This window comes from Belonocnema kinseyi, chromosome 6 (genome assembly GCF_010883055.1).
Source record: "Belonocnema kinseyi isolate 2016_QV_RU_SX_M_011 chromosome 6, B_treatae_v1, whole genome shotgun sequence".
Lineage (NCBI taxonomy): Eukaryota > Metazoa > Arthropoda > Insecta > Hymenoptera > Cynipidae > Belonocnema > Belonocnema kinseyi.
The window spans coordinates 29,463,380-29,481,621 of record NC_046662.1 but is presented as its reverse complement, the minus strand read 5'-3'; the positions used below and the strand labels follow the sequence as shown (position 1 = coordinate 29,481,621).

At 23.4% G+C, this 18,242-nt stretch overlaps 1 protein-coding gene across 1 annotated transcript in view; it reads right to left on the bottom strand.

Moving 5' to 3' along the window:
- The window catches only part of LOC117174074 (quinone oxidoreductase), a 59,571-nt gene extending 41,615 nt beyond the window's left edge, over positions 1-17,956 (bottom strand). The window contains exon 1 of the mRNA XM_033362741.1: positions 17,797-17,956. The gene's annotated coding sequence lies outside the window, so the exon portion shown is untranslated. The remainder of the gene's footprint in view (positions 1-17,796) is intronic.
- Positions 17,957-18,242: the final 286 nt, after the last annotated feature.

Below are 18,242 nucleotides of genomic sequence, written 5' to 3'. Positions count from 1 at the left end.
AAGTGTAACTTCTAAATGTATTTTTAAATCACTTGGATTTTCCTTAAAACTTTGAAAAAATTCTGCAAAATTAAAAAAAAAACATTCAGAAAAACATCCTGATTCTTTTATGAAAATTTCGGAAATCTTTTGTAATTTTTTCAAATGTTTGTAATATATTCTTAAAATAAATTTTATAAACTAAAAAATAATTTAAAAGCTTGCATTATTTTTGTATTAAAAAAAAATTCGGAAATCTGTGGTGATTTAAAAAATTTTTTATATTCTTTTTAAATTAATTTTTCAACGTAAGGAATCATTTTTAATATACCCAGGAGTCTTAAGCACTCTTTTTTATTATCTTGAAAATCTCCAAAATCTTGAAAAGACTTCAAAATTGTATTTCGAAATCTTCAAAAATCTACATTTTATGTTAAGTTTTTTGTAATCTTTTCTAATTTTAAATAATTAAAAAATTGGTTTAAAAACTTCTAAATATATTTTAAGATGATTTAAATTTCTCCTAAAGCTTTTAAAACATTCTGCAAAATAAAAAAAAATTCCTGAAAATTATCAAATTTCTTTTTTGGCAATTTTAAACTAAATTCTGTAAAATAAAAAATTATTCAAAATTTGTTCATCAATCTTTAAAAAAATGTTGTGTTCGGTTGACACTTTAAAAAATTCTTAAAAAGCTTCTAAGTTTTTTATTACAATTCTTCAAAAATGCACGTCTGTTAAAAATTTATTTTATTATTCTTTTTGGTTGAAAATTCAAATATTCCGTTTAAAAATTTATGAATTAGTCGAAAATTCAGCTTTTTGGTAGAAAATTACACTATTTCAGTTGAGAATTCATCATTTTAGTTGGCAATTTATCAGTTTGGTTAAAAATTAATTTTTGTTATCTGAAAACTTAACTATTCTATTTTCAATAAAAGATTGCATTTTTTTACATTTTAAATTCTCCAAATAGGATGAAAATTGGTATTTTTTAGTTAAAAATGTAACCATTTCGTGAAAATTCTTGTATTTTTGTTAAAAATGTGTATCTTTGGTAGAAAATTAATCTTTTTTTTTGAAAATGCAAGTATTCCAGTCAAATATTTATCAATTTATTTGAAAATTCAGTCTTATATTTTTTATAAAAAAACTTATCAGCATTTTCAAAAATTGGACCTTTTATAACTTTTAAGAAATATGGTATTCTCTTAAACGACAAACAACAAATTTTAAATTTTAAAGTGCTGAAGACCTTTGTTTCAATTATTATTATTAAATTATAAATATATTATTTAGATAATATAAATACTATTTCAACCAAAAAAGTTTTAAACTTTAAACTGAAAAAAAAGTTGAATCCATGCTAAAAAAGACAAACTTTTAATAAAATAACTGAATCCTCAATCAGAAACATTAATTTTTAAAAGTTGCATTTTTAACCAAAGAAGATTACATTTTTCAAAAAGAGACAAATTTTTTACAAAACAGCTCAATTTATTAACACGAAAATATGAATTTTGAACGAAATAGATGACTGTTGTATTTAAAAAACCGAGTTTAAAAAAAATTGTGAGATTGGTAACCAAAGAGATGAATTTTTAAGTAAAATAATGAATCTTTAATAAAAAAACAATTCATTTTTAAGAAAGTAGTTGTACCCTCGAGCAACAAAGATTAGTGTTCAATAACTTTCATTTTTAACAAAAAGACGAATTTTCAAGAAAATTGGGGAATTCTCAACAAAATCCGATTAAATTATTTTGGCTACAAAATAAAATTTTTAATTAAATGTTTATTTGTAGGTTTAATTGTTCATTTGTTTTTAAGGTTATAAAAATATCATTTTTGTAGGATTCTTTAGGAAATTTAAAAAGATTTTTGAAGACGACTCAAATTATTACTGAATTTAAAAAAAAAATTTTGTTTAAAATTTATTGAAACAAGTATTAATTAATATGCAGGAACTTAATACAGAATTTTAATTTAAAAATAATTCTTTGATTCTATTATTGCAGAAAAGAGCTAGCTTGGTATTATTCTATGATTGTTTGATTAATAATTTTTTAAAAAATTAAAAAATTATTTAATCTAGTATTTTCAATCGTTAAATTTGTTTTAAAAATTTATAAACATAAAGTATCTTGAAGTTTCCAAACCCGAGTGTTTTGTTGTCAATTATCACATATGATATCACGTGTGTTATTAGTGACATTGATATGGAGATGGATAATCAATAAAGATATAAATCATAAAGCTTATCATTATTTTGCAAATAATTTTCAGTGAAGAATACAATTGGTGTTTTTTAAATAAAAAATGAATATTTCTATTTTCTTTTGTAAATGTAAACGATTTAGTTCTACACTTAAGGAATATTTTTCAATGACTAATAAAATAAAAAACGAGTCATCATAAATAAATAAAGAATTAGCACACATAATCATGAATCACGTGTTTAAAATACCTGCTCTCGATATATCTATAGAGATAAATTTTCAAGAAAATAAAATAATTTTTAACCAAATAGTTGCATTAAAAACCAAATACCTAATTTTTAACCAAAAAAATGAAAATATCATAAAAATGGAAAAGTTGCATTTGCAGATAACAAACTTAATCTTTTATAAACAAAACAAAAAAAAAATGAAATTTCAATAAAAATTTGATTTTCTGCCAGAGGGTGAATATTTAAAAAAAATATTGGTTAACAATTTAGTTAAACTTTCAAAGAACACAGATGCATTTTTAACCAATTATTTCAATTTTCAACCAAAACGATAAATTCTCCAACAAAAAGATTAATTTTCAACCAAAAAAGTCAACAAAATACATACATTTTTTTAAATTGTTGAACTTTGAAACCGAAAAGACGAACTACGTAAAAAACATTCCAATTTTCAACCCAAAAATATGATTTTTTAACAAAAAGGTTAATTTTTTTCAAAATAATTGCATTTTCAAACCCTAAAATACGAATTTTCAAATGAACAGTTCAATTTACAAATAGTTTAATTTTTCTACGAAATTATTGAATTTTTAATCTAAAAAGAAGACACTTCTACAAAAAAGTTCATTTTCAAATAAAAAATTATGACTTTTCTATTCATTTTCGAACTTCAAAACAGTTCAATTAAATGAAAGAAAAATTAATTTTAACAACAAGAAAAACTCATTTTTGAACAAAAAAGATAATATTTTGACCAACTATTTCAATTTTCAACCAAACTGATAAATTTTTTGGCTAAAAAGATGCATTTTCAAAATAAAATTGTTGAATTTTTCTGCCAAAAAGACGAATTATCCACAAAAAAGTTGAATTTTCAACCTGGAAATATGATTTTAAAGCAAAAAAGTTCATTTTCTACTAAATTGTAGAATTTTTATACAAATAGTTGAAGTGATTACCAAATGGTTAAATTTTAAACTAAAAATACTTAATTAAAAAAAAGATAATTTTTAACTAAACTGTTAATTTTTTACAAAATTATTGTTGACCTGAAAATATGAATTCTTACTTAAAATTAAATTTACAAGCCAATTGTTGACTGTGCTGCTAAAATATTCACATTTTCAACCAAAAAACGTTTTAATTTAAAATAAGAAACAGTTAAATTAAAAAAAAAAATTGTACCAAAATAGTTCAATTATCAACCAAACTGATGAGTTTTCAAATAAAATGGTAAATCTTAAAAATATATATTTTTTTCAAATTCAGAAAAAAGATCATTTTTAAAAAAATAAAAATAATTTTTTAAAAATGCAATATGTATTATAAATTATCAACTAAAAAGATGAATATTCAATCAAAATTAAAGTTTAACAAAGTAGTTCGACTTTCAACAACCTATTTTAATTTTTTAGCCAAAAATATCTGGATTTTCTTAATGGATTGTTTATAAAAAAGCCAACTTTAGTTGGCTTTCCTTTTTAGTTGACTTTTTTTTAAAGCCAACTTTAGACATAAAAGCCATTTTAAGTTGGCTTTTACGCGAAAAACAGGCAAGTTTCTTGAAAACTGGAAAAAAATAAGAGTTCTTAAAAGAACTGAATTTTCCACAAGAAGTTAATTTTAAGCCAAACCCTTGAATTTTTCATCATATTGTTGAATCTTCAAACCAAGAAGACAAATTTTCTACTAACCAGTTAAATTTTCAACTCGAAAATTTGAAGAGAAAAATAGAACAGTTACATTTGCAGTACAAAAAATTTATTCTAGATTAAAAAAAAGAATTTTCTGCCAAATAGTTACAGAAAACTTAAAAAAAATTAATTAATTTCTAATAAAAAAAATAAATGCAGTTTAATATATAACTAAAAGTGGTTATTTTTTACCAAAAAAGCCGTGTATTATGTAAAGAACACAATATTTTTAGTTTACATTACTTTTTAGATTTTATATGAATAAAATACGTTTTTTCATGTATTTTTAAAACTTTTATCCCATTTTTCGTTATATAAATTTTATATAACTTAACTATTTATGTAAGTTACAAGGTTCTTGTTGCTTTATATAGACTTCTTACAGTACAAAATTACGTATTATAACAGATTTTTATAAATCGCAACTAAATTTTTATGTATATAAAAACTGCTTCCAGGAAATATAGGAATGATTAGATAAATTCACACAGCTGATATTGAATCGTATTTAATTACAATTTATGATTTGTCGCTGATCAATTAAATTTCTAATTTAATAGATTAATTGATTTTTAATTTTTTATTCGTTTTAAGATATTTACATCATTTTCCTAAGAATTTGGAGAAAATTCCAGAAGATATATGAAAATTTAATATTTGTCAAATCCGAATTTCAACAAAAAAATCAATCCTTAAAAAAAGTTGAATTTCCAACGAAAAAGATTAATTTTCAGCCAGATTTTTTTTTTAACCAAAAACAATATATGTTCCGAAAGACGAATTTTATACACCAGAGTTTAATTATCGTAATAGAAAATATAACTTTTGAAACTAAAAATTCCATTTTTTATTTAATAAATAAATTTTATGTTAAGAAGAATTTTCTACCAAGAACGATCGATTCTCAACGAAAAATATAATGGTTGATATTTTAATCTAGAACAGTTTTTATTTGAAAATAAAAAACAAAGTAATTTATCCAACAAGAAATAACGAATATACATAACACTAGTTTAATTTTCAACAAAAAAAAAGAATTTTCAACCAATAAAATTAATTTTGTTTTAGAAAAGACGAATTTTTAACAAAGTAGTTACATTTTCAACCAGAAATAAATTTTGAACTAAAATTATGAATCTTCAACCAAATAAGTGAATTTTTAACAAATTGGATTCACTTTTAATCTAGAAGTTTAGCTTTGAAACAAAAATATGAATTGTCCATGAAAAATATGATAGCTGATAATGAATCTGAAAAATATTTTTCAATTGTAAACCAAACATTTGCAATTTTAATACGAAAAGATAAAATCTCTACCGAAAGAAAATAATTTTCAAACCAAAAAGACGAATTTTAAAAAAAATTGTGGAATTTGCAATCAAAAAGATTCATTAGGAATAAGTATTTATTTCGTAATTTTCTTCATTTATTTTTTTTTCAAGTAAGACAAATATAATAAAAAATTTGAGTTAAATATTTTTAAATATTTTGGATTCAATTTTGATCATTTGAAAAATCTTTCATAATATTGTAAAATCTTTATAAATATTCTTAAAAAATTAATTTTCTTTTTTAAATGAAGATTTATTCTAAAGTATCGCAGGAATCTTAGGAAATCTTTTTATTATCGCGAAACTTGTAAAAATCTTGAAAAAACTTCAAAAGAGTATTTCGAAATCTTCAAAAATCTACATATTATTTAAAGTTTTTTCCAAACAATTTCAAGTTTCAAATGATTTTTGAAAATTTTTTAAAACTTTTAAATATATTTTCAAATCATTCAAATGTTTTTTAAAACATTAAAAAATACTGCAAAATAAAAGAATAAAAATTCGGAAAAACATCCTGATTCTTTTTTGAAAATTTTGTAAATATTTTGGAATTCTTGTTATCTTTGTAATATAGTCTTAAAATAAATTTCATGAAATAAAAACATTATTTAAAAAAATAATGTTTTATAATCAAACCAAGAATAAAATCGAAATCATTTTGAATTAAAATTTTTTGACAATCGCAATGTTAAATTGAATAAAAATGATTCTTTATTTGTAAAAGTAGCTTTTGTATTACGGTAGTTAAATAATTTGTTGAAAATCAATTTTCTTTTGATTGAAATTAATTGTTTTAATTGAAAATTTAAGTGTTATATTTTTTGTTGAAAACTGATATTTTTTATTATACAAATTTAATTAATTGGTTGAAAAAAAATTTTGTTAAGAATTCATTTTTTGCTTGCATATTCAACTGTTCCACTTAAAGATTTATCAATTAGTTAAAAATTAATATTTTTGGTAAAAATTCATTTAATCCAGTTGAGGATTTATAATTTTAGTAGAAAATTTATCAATTGGGTTAAAAATTATTTTTTTTATCTGAAAATTTAACTAATCAATTTTGTATCAAAAATTGAACTTTTTAAATTCAAAATTCAACTAATGGGATGAAAATTGGTCTTTGTTAATTAAAAATTCACCCATTTCGTCGAAAATACATGTTTTTTGTTAAAAAATCGTATCTTTTGTAGAAAATTAACAATTTTGTTCGAAAATTCAAGTAGTGCAGATAAATATTTAAAATTTTATTTCAAAAATCAGTCTTAAATTTCTCATTAACAAACTTATCAGTATTCTTAAAAATGGGATCCTTCATATTTCTTAAGGAATCAAATTTTGTATTTCAAAGTGCTGAAGAACTTTGTTTCATTGATTATTATTATTAAATTATGAAAATATTATTTATATAATATAAATGATATTTCAACCAAATAAAATTTAAACTATTAATTAAAAAAACAGTTGAATTCATGTCAAAAAATACCAATTTTTATTAGAATAATTGAATACTTAAACATAAAAACTAATTTTTAAAAGTTGCTTTTTTAACCAAAGAAACTTAAATTTGACAGAAAGAGACCATTTTTTACAAAACAGCTCAATTGTTATACGCGAAAATACGAATTTTTAACCAAAAAAATGAGTTTTGTACCAATAAACGAATTGTTAATAAAATAATGACATTGTCAACCAAAGAGATGAATTTTCAACTAAAATTATGAAGCTTTACTAAAAAAACAATGCATTTTTAACAAAGTTGTTAAATTCTAAACCAAAAAATATTAACGTTCAATTAATTGTATTTTTAACCGAAAAAGACGAATTTTTAACAAAATAGTGGAATTCTCTACCAAAACAGATTAAATTGTTTTGAATCACAAAATAAAATTTTTGAATAATTATTTCTTGTTTAGTTTTATTTTTTCCTTTGTTTTATAAGATATAGAAATATCATTTTTGTAAGATTCTTAAGAAAACTAACAAAGATTTTTGAAAATTTCAGATATGCCGAAAAAGTATATCTTTTATTTTACAGAATTTTGTAAAATTGTAGGAAAAATTCGAGTCAGCTTAAAAGACATACAGGACTTTTAGAAGTTTTGGAAATAAATAAAATTTTAAACTGACTCCAATTATTCGTAAAATTTGGAAAAATCTTTGAAAGTGTTTTAAGGTCTTTTTAAATATTCTCTGAAAATTAATTTTTGTTTTAAATCAGGTAAAATAATCCCAGGAATTTTAAGAAATTTTTTTATTATCGTGAAACCTTTCAAAATCTTTAAAAAGCTTTAAAACGTTTCTTTCTAAATATTCAAAAGTGTACGTTCCGTCATACTTGAAAAAACAAGTCAAGTTTTTTAAATGAATCTTTAATCTATTTAAAAATTTAAATGTCTCTCAAAGTTGATCGAATTTTTCATAAAACTTTGTAACTTTGCTGATTAAAAATTTCTGCTTTAAAATCGTCCGTATGCTTTTTTGAATTTTTAGGAAATAATTGAAAATGTTTTGAAATGTTTGCCAATTTTCCCTTAGAATTGACCTTAAAAAATAATTAAATAAACAGTTTAAAATTTCCCAGGAATTATGAGAAATTTCTTTCCTTCTCTTTAAACAATTTAAAATTCTTAAAAGGCTTATTTTTTTTAAATATTCAAAAATCTACAGACTAAATTGTTTATATTAAAATGCTGGGCACCTTCGTCTGAATGATTATTTTAAAATATATTACTTAAACTTTATTTTTAAATAAATTAGAAAAGAAATATTTTTGAACACGAGTTTATTTGGATATTATTGTTTATTTTTAAAAAATTACTTTATTAAATAATAAAATCGCAATTTTTTGTGACAGGTTTATTATCTAATTTAAATACTTTTAAAAAACAAACAATAGTATCCAACTATACTTATTGTGAAAAATATTTTTTTCCAAGTTGTTATAAAAATAAAGATCCTTCTAATGCAATTGGTGTTATTGCTTGCCCCCTAGCCTGCAGACATCTTGCAAAGTCACGTCACAACTTAAAATACCTCATTTGATTCATTACATTATTTAAAAAATTATTTTAAAATTTAACTCCAGGTCCTATAGAAGCCGGTCTAGTTTTATAATTCCTAGAACTGCTGGCCCACTCAATTTCTCAGGGCCGCAGTGCGCGAGCACTCAGTCGACTATATTGCGCAAGATTATGCATTTCATTTGAAAACTGTTGAGGCGGCCCTAACTGTTTAGATTATCATAAATTCGTCTCTTATCATTCCTTGTAATTCATTTTCCTAAATTAGCCCATAATCAGAGGCATTTTTAATTGAAGAGATAACATTTTCAGGGATTGTGTAAAAAATGGTAAATCGTGTGAATACGTATGCCTTTTTATCTGACACGCGCTTCTTCAGGACTTAAGCTAGTAAATAATAATGTAATAAAAAAAAAAACTACTCTCAAATCAGTGAATTATCGTCTCATTTCTTTTTCTCTTTCTATCTGCCTGATAAATATAGACGCGTGTGACCATTTATCGATTTGCAGCAATCATACTCGCACGTCCGCCTTTTGTCTCTTTTACGTCATTACATTGACTCTGTTATACTTTTTCTTTATCGTCTTTGAATACGTCACTTATTAATTGAAAAGGATAACAATTAATCAATAATTCTCTCTTCCATGAGGGGTCATTATCACTAATGGCAATTCTGTGTCAACTTTTTTAAATTAAACTTACAATTTGCTATTTATAGCGTTTTGGGCTATTAATTACTCACTCCCCCCCCCCTCTATCAGCACTTCTTTAACGACAATATTTTAAATAAAATCAATCTAAATACCACATTGAATTTGATATGAAACAATTTAAATTCCAAAAGGGATGAATTTTCAACCTAACAGACAAATTTTTTACCCAAAAAAAAAGTTTTTAACTAAAGAGACGAATTTAAAAAAAGTTGAACTTTTAACTAAATAGCTACATTTTTTCGAAGGCGGTTTAATTAAAAAAAAGTTCGTTTTCAACTAATAAAGTATCATTTTTAACCAAAAAAGATGATTTCAACAATAAAGTATAAACTGTCAATCTAAATTGATAAATTTTTAGCGAAAAATAGTCAAATTTTCAAAAAAGAATAGTTATTTTTCAAGCAAGAAAAATGACTTTTCTACAATAAAAGATGAATATTTTACCAAGATGAATTTCCAAACAATAAGATGAATTTTCTAACAAATAGTTAAATTTTTAACATTTAAAGAATAAATTTCCAACCAGAAATGAAATAGTTTAATATTCAGGTAGAAAATTAATTTTTCATAAAAAAAAGAATTTTCAAGAAATTAGGTCAATTTTCAACCAAGAAGATGAATCTTTAAGAAAAAATTAATTCTTAACAATGTAATTTAACTTTCAGCCAAGAGGTTATATTTTAACAAAAAAAAATGAATATTTTAGCAAATAGTTACATTTTCAACTGAAAACAAATATTTTCCAACAAGAAAATTAATGGTTTATCAATAAAAATGAATTTTTACCAAAACCGTTGAATTTTCTACCCGAAAATATGATTTTTTAACAAGCACGTACATTTTTTACTAAATAGTTTGATTTTCTACCCAATTGTTGGATCTGCAAGTCAACAAGATGAATTCTCTACAAAAAAGGTTAACTCTTGTCCTGAAAATATGAATTTTCAACTAAAATTATGAATCTACACTTTAAAATTTTCTGAAAATAGTTTAATTTTCAACCAACTAGATTTAATTCAACCAAATAGTTGATTTTCAACCTAAGAGATGAGTTTTCATATTAAATGATGATTCTGCAAAGAAAAAACAATAATGAATATTTTGAATAGTTTAACTTTTAACCAAGTAAGAAAAATTTTAATAAAATTTTTTTTTTCAAACTCACTTTTAACAACAAAGATGAACTCTCAACAAATTATGTAATAGTTTATATTTCCATCAAAAAATTTTGAATTTGAAATAAATAACAGTTGAATTTAACTAAATAGTTGAATTTGTTGCTAGAAAATATTAATTTTTAATTATCAATATTAATTTTCAAGAAACAATTTAATTATTTATATACTAAGTTGACGAAATTAATGCTTAATAAAAAAACTTATTTTGAACAAAACAGTTGAACTTTTAACCAGAAAATATTAATTTCGAACTTAATTTTTCATAAAAAAGAGTGAATCTTTAAAAAAAATTAATTCTGGACAAAATACTTCAACTTTCAGCGAATAGGTTAAATTTTCATCCAAAAATATGAATATATAATCAAATAATTATATATTTTCAAAAAAAAAGAGATTTTCCACCCAAAAAATTAATGTCCTATCAAAGAAAACGAATTTTCAACAAAACCGTTAAATTTTCTTACTGAAAATATGATTTTTTAACGAAAACTAAAATTTTTTACTGAATAGTTTAATTTTCTACTAAAGTGTTGGATCTATAAGCCAAAATGACAAATATTATATAAAAAAGGGTGAATTCTCGGCCTGAAAATATGAATTTTCAAAAAAAATAAGAATCTTCACTTTAAAGTTTTAATGAAAATAGTTTAATTTTTAACCAAAAAGATTTAATTTTACCAAATTGTTGAATTTCATTTAAAAAAATGAATTTGAGACAAAAAGGGGAATTCTCATCGCGAAAATATAAATTTTCAACCAAACATGTAATAGCAATGATTTGACCAAATTCTTTTTTAAATTTTAAATCATTAAAGAGTTAACGTTAACTAAATAGTTAAATTTTCAAATAGAAAAGATACATTTTTAATAAAAAATATTAATGTTCAACAAAACACAGAATGGTTATATTTTTAGATAAAAAAGATAAGTTTTCAATAGAACGTGAAATTCTTAACCCGAAAATATGATTTTCCATTAAAAAAAGAAAACTTGTTATCAAATTGTTTAATTTTCATAAAAATAGTTTAATTTTGAACCAAATAGTTAAACTTTCAACCAGAGAGTTGAATTTTCAGATAAAATTCTGTACCTGCAACCAAAAAAATAATTAGTATTTTGAATAGTTTAGCTTTATATATAATAGTTTTTATTAATAGTTAATAGTTAATATTTAATAGTTTATATTTCAATAAAAAAAATTGTGAATTTTAAGTAAATAACAGTTGAATTTTCCAATAGAAAATATTAATTTTTAATTAACAAACATTAATTTTCAATACAAAAATGGAATAATTATATTTTAAGGTAACAAAATTAATCCTCACTAAGAAAGTTCATTTTCAAAAAAAAAAAAAAAAGATTTCAGCAATTAACTCTTAATAAAAAAGGATGAATTTTTAACGAAAAATAGCTGAATTTTCAGAAAAAGTCTACGATAAAAGATGAATATTCTACTAAGATGAATTTCCAAACAAACATATAAATTTTCAACCAATATTTCCAACTAAAAAAATTCTTCATCAAGAAAATTAATGCTCTGGCGAAGAAAATAAATTTTTAACAAAACCGTTGAATTTTATACCCGAAAATATGATTTTTTACTAAAAACGTTAATTTTTTGCCAAATAGATTAATTTTCTATCAAATTGTTGTAATTTCAAACAAAAAAGACAAAGTTTATACAAAAAGGCGAATTCTCGTACCGAAAATATTAATTTTCAACCAAAAACGTAATAGCTAAGATTTCAACAACAAAATTTAGTTTTAAATAAATAAAGTTGAATTCAACCAAATATTTGAATTTTCAACTAGAAAAGCTCAATTATTAGACAAAAATATTCATTTTCAACAAAACACCGAATGGTTATATTTTTAGCTAAAAACAATTACTTCTCAAAAAAAAAAGATAAATTTTCGACAGAACAGTTGCATTTTTAACCCGAAAATATAATGTTTCAATAAAAAAGATAATTTTTTATAAAATTGTCAAATTTTCATTTAAATGATTTAATTTTTAACCAAATAGTTAAACCAAATAGTTCAATTTTCAACAAAAAAGAGTTCAAAATTAAACTCAAAAGACGAATCTTTTTTAAATACATCAACTTTTTACAAAATTGTTAAATTTCGAACCCAAAAATATGAATTATCCATAAAACAATTGGATTTTCCACTCAGAAATATGATTTTTCGAGAAAAAAAGACTTTTTTTTTCAAATAGTTGAATTTTCAATTCTAATTTTTTGCATTATAATTTTAAAAATTAAAATTGTATGCTTTTTGAAAATTCACTATTTCAATTCAGAGTTATATTTCTCGAAAATTTCCTCTTCCAAATTCGAATTCTATTTTTTTTTTAATTTCCTAGTCAAAATTTAGGATATTTAAATTAGATAAAAATCAAACTTAAAATCTCTTTTTAACGTCTAATAATCAAGTTGATGTAAAGAATTCCTGAAAATAAAATCAAGAATATAACGATCAAATTTGGATAAACACTAAAAAATGTTCCCATTGGAATTTTAAAGAAAGGATTATATGTCAACGAAATAAAATTTAGACTGTTAATTCAAAAAAAAAAGTTGAATTCATGTTAAAAAAGATTGGTTCGAAAAATTGACTTTTCCAACTAAAAATCATAATTTTTCTCGAAAATTCATGTTCCAAATTATAATTAGTTTTTAAAATTTTTTTATTTTAAAATTAAATCTTTTTTTCCTTTGATTAAAAAAAAAACGCTACCGGCGGAAATTATCTACACGCATATTTTTTGAGCTTACGATAAAATAGCTTAATTTCTACATAAAAAGAAATTGCAAAAAATGTAAAGTGTCTTTAAACAATTATATTACTTTGGAAAAAATGAACAATAATCAAAGTTTTTCGGCTCATTTTAGAAACACGTGTCAATAGTATTCTGGTATACTGTTATATTTTTAGAATTTTGTTCCTAGGTCTTACTATAGGGTCAAAAAAATAAATAAACAAATTTGTTTCCGAAAAAGACGATAAAGTTAAGAATTCAGTTTTTCCGCGAAAAAAGGCATTAAAAATTATGATTTGTAGATTATTTGGAGTCTATTGGAATAAATTATATTTATATACATTTTAACAAATAAAAATAATAGATAAAAAAGTGCAGGCAGCAAGAATCGAACACCCAACATTCCGGCCATGAAGCAGAAGCGTTGCTGCATGTGAAGTGGAACGAAGGAACCAGCATAAGGACCAAAAAATCGATTATTCTATTTTAATTGATTCGGAATGATAAATACTTCCCGGTTAGGGAGGAAAAAATTACAAAGTGCAATTTTTTCTGAGACAAGTTAACTAAAAGGTCAAATCTCTTAACAGAAGGTTAGATTTTTTTAAGCATGGATAACAAAGTACAAATGAGTTGCGATTGAAAGAAATTGAAGCATGCAAGGCAACATTTCATAAGCATTATTCCTTAATAGACGTTCATCATGCGACAAATAAGTTTCGTTGACTAAGAGGCAATCCGGGCAATCGACATAACTGAGGAAGTTGAGCTTTTTATTAGTTTCCTCCTAAGAATTCTGTCTAAACTACCATTTTATGCAGTCAGCGTGGCCGCAAAACCTAATTTTTTTTTAATTCCCTGACATTTGTCTGACAATTGTTCATTTCCCTGATTTTTTCCTGGCAATTTTTTAGTTTTCCTGATCAGTAATATTCAAAGAACAGCATTTTGATCTTGCAACATTCTTAACATAGAATCTTTTATAAACGGCATAAAATAATTTCAGATTAACCATTAATTTTTTAAAATTATTTAATTCAACAAAAAAAGCTTTTCGACAATGAAGGATGAATTTTCTATCCAAATGGGCGAATTTTCAATAAGGCTGTTGCATTTTAGAGGAATAAATTATTTTTTAACTAAAAATTTAGTTACATTTTTAATAAAATAATTGAATTTTTGAACAAATTGTTAAGTTTTCAAAAAAAGATTAATTTTAAACCAAATTGTTCAATTTTCAACCTACAAAGATGAATTTTTAACCAAAAATATCGATTTTTAATCCAAAAAGCAGAATTTACAACAAAATAATATAATTTTTGACTAAGAAATATTAATTTTAACCAAATTGTTAAATTTTCACCCTAAAAAATGAATTTTAACCAAATATATTATTTTTAATCCAAAAGGACGTTTTCCAACAAAACTGTTGAATTTACAAAACGAAAACACGAATATTTTTAAATTGAGTTGAATTTACAACCCAAAAATTTAATTACCTTGCAACATTCTTAACATGGAATCTTTTATAAACGGAATAAAATAATTTCAGACTAAAGATTATTAAAATTTTTCAAATTTATTTTAACCAAAAAACAAAACAGATTTTCTACAATGAATGATGAATTTACAATCGAAAAGGGTGAATTTTCAATAATGCTGTTGCATTTTTGAAGAAAAAAAATACGTTTTAAGAAAATATTTAGTTAAATTTTCAATAAAATAGTTGAATTTTTAAACAAATTGTTAAGTTTTCAACCAACAAAGATGAACAAAGATTACTAGACTTGGAAGGATTTCCGTAAATGTAGAAAATAATTTTGAATTTTTCCGAACCTTCTGAAAATTCGAAATAAATAAATCATTTAAATTGATTCAAACCTTTCCTAATGTTTTGTAAACTACTATGGAATATAAAACATTTCTTTAAAATTCTCTAGATACTATAGTTGAATTTTTAACCAAAAATATTAATTTTTAATCCAGAAGGCACAATTTTTAGGGTAAAAATACGAATTTTTAACAAAAATATTATATTTTCAACAAAACTATTATATTTTCAACAAACTACTTTCATTTTTAACCAAATAGTTAAATTTTAAACTTTATAAGATGAATTTTGAACCAAACGTACTGATTTTACATCCAAAAGGACAAATTTACAACAAAACAGTTGATTTTTTTCACTAAAAAAGATGAATTTTCAACAAAATTGTTAAATTTGCAACCTAAAAAGATGACTTTTTGACCAAAAATATTAATTTTTAATCCAAAAGGAAGTTTTTCAACAAAACTTTTGAATTTTCACCGAACAGGAATAATTTTCACTGAAACAGTTGAATTTTTGGCTGAATTGTAAGTTTTCAACCTACAAAAATGAATTTTTAAATAAAAATATTAATTTTCGATAAAAAGAAGGAATTTTGTTGTGCAATAATACGAATTTAAAAAAAAAATTGAATTTTCGACCAAATTGTTAAATTCTAAACTAAAAGATGTAATTTGAACCAAAAATATTAATTTTGAATCCAAAAGGATGAATATTTGACAACAAAACTGTTGGATTTTCGAATAAAAAAGATGAATTTTTAACCAAATTCTTAAATTTTCAACCAAAAAAGGTGAATTTCCGACTGAAAATATTAATTTTTTATAAAACAGGATGAATCTCCTGTGCAAAAATACGAATTTTTAACAACATTGATAAATTTTCCATAAAAAGATCGATTTTTAAGAAGATAGTAAAAATAATTTAGCTCAACAAGATTAATTAATTTTGATTAATTTTCAATTAAAAATGATGAACTTTGAACAAAAATGTTGCGTTTTTGACAATGAAAAATAAATTTTGAAGTCTAAAAAGATATTTTTTTTTTTACAAATTTGTTGAATTTTTGAACAAAATAATAAAATGTTAAACTAAAAATATAATCGTCAGAAGGAATCAACTGCAAAGAATTAAATAGAAATAGAAAAACAAAGACAATAAATTACTAGCAAGAATATTAATTACGTTCGGTCGGCCGCGAAACTTCATTTTCAACCAAGCAGATGAATTTTCAAGCCCAAAAAACAAATTTTTCAGAATTTTGTTGAAATTTCTACACAAAAACTTAATTTTTCTCTTGTAACATCTTTAAAGTAAAATCTTTTATAAGCGAAGTAAAATAATTTCAGATTACAATTTAAAAATTTATTTATTTTAAATTTATTTATTTCAATCAAAAAACTTCTCTACAATAAATGATGATTTTTCAATCCGAAAAAAAGAATTCCCAATAAAACTTGAATTTTTGAATGAAAATCATTTTTAAATAAAATAATTCGATCTCAACCTAGAAAACAAAATTTTCAACGAAATGGTCAAATTTTCGGATAAAAAGGATTAAACTTCACCCAAAACCAGTTACATTTTCAACTAAAACAGTTGAATTTTTCACTCAAACATGTAATTTTTGCTCTGCAAAATTTAAACAGAATCTTTTATAAACAGCAGAAAACAATTTCAAATTAAAATCATGAATTCCAATTTTATTATCCTCGACAGTTATTACAATTGCCTCTTACAGAAATTCTCTGACTTTTAAATAATATTTTTTCAAAATCCCTGACTTTTCCTTGACCAATAAGATTCCCTAATTTCCAGACATCATAATTTGAATAAAAAAAATATCGTTCCTATGATTTTTTTTTTTTTAATTTTTAGAAGACAATAGACAAAAATGCGCTTCACCAGCTGGTGGAAAAATCCTCCCATCTTTCGTCCTTCACCCATTTCATCTTCTTCCATCTATTCTGAGAGAAAGTAGGGAAAGAGCGTCAAACATCAAGACGCAATTTCTACAGCGCAAACGTTAGACGCCACATTTGTTTACATCTGCCCGACGCCAGAAATACCCCTAATTTTTCATTTTCACACCGAAATTATAAAAAAAAAATTTCACTTCACTTGTGAAACTTGCCTTCTCGCAATTTCAGTATTTTTTATACACTGACCTAACACAACAATAGCGAGTCGTCTTATTGATCCTCGCCCAAATAATGACACCTACACGGTAAACGTTAACAAAGACTTTATTGAAAAAATTTTTCATTTTTCATTTTGGTACATTTATTTTAAATTTTACTATTCGAAAAGCTACTATTGCAGTTGGTCGAGTGTTGGGAAATATTGCTGACCAGCTGCATCCCTTGTGACGTCGTGGACGCCGTAGAAGTGTCAGTTTGACAGTTTCTCGGATTTAAAAGAGACAAAGGAGGAATAATCATATTTGTTATACTTAAGTGTCAAATCGTTGAAATTTGATAACAAAATTTATTTATTAATCTATTATTATTTTTTTTATACTCCTTGATGAAAGAATGTTTCGAATACAGTTATTATTAAGATCTGAAAATTACAACCAAAATTCTTTCAATGTTCAAATGATAAACCTTTTTAACAAACATTCTTTAAAATCCAAATACGAACATTTTTATCCACTAAAATCAGAAGACAAAAAAGGCCACAAATTTAAAAAAGATTTTAAACTACCTTAACTAGAGACAAATTGTGTAATAATCTTTTATTGATTCGGAAAACAAAAAATTTTATTACATTCTCATCATAATGAGAAGGTATTATTTTTAATTTTTATCAATAACTAAATGTCAGAACAGTACCTTGATAAATATTCCGGACTATTGAATTTCTTGAGTCTTCAGAAGAACTTGAAACTGGTAAGGATAACGCGCGAAAAAGTTGTTTTTCAAAAATAGATCTTAAAGGTATGTCCTAATGAAGAGGTGGATTACCGACTAGTTCTCTGGGAACGCTAGTTGCCCATCCGAGATCTGAACCGCAACAAACTGATCCGAATAGGGTCCAAGAAACCCCTCGGAGGGCGCTTCATCGTGAAGGGGAATTTCTATCGCGCCGACTCCGAAGGACTGCAAAGCTACTTTGTGTTCCGGAACATCATCGATCGACGGATGTTCTTGGGGTCTGTGCCATGGAACATCCTCGACGGTCCAAATCGTAGAATCCTTATTTTTCGGGACCCATACAATTTTGTTGTTGTTGAGATATCAGAATTTTCAGGAATTTTTTAGTATTATAGTCAAAACTC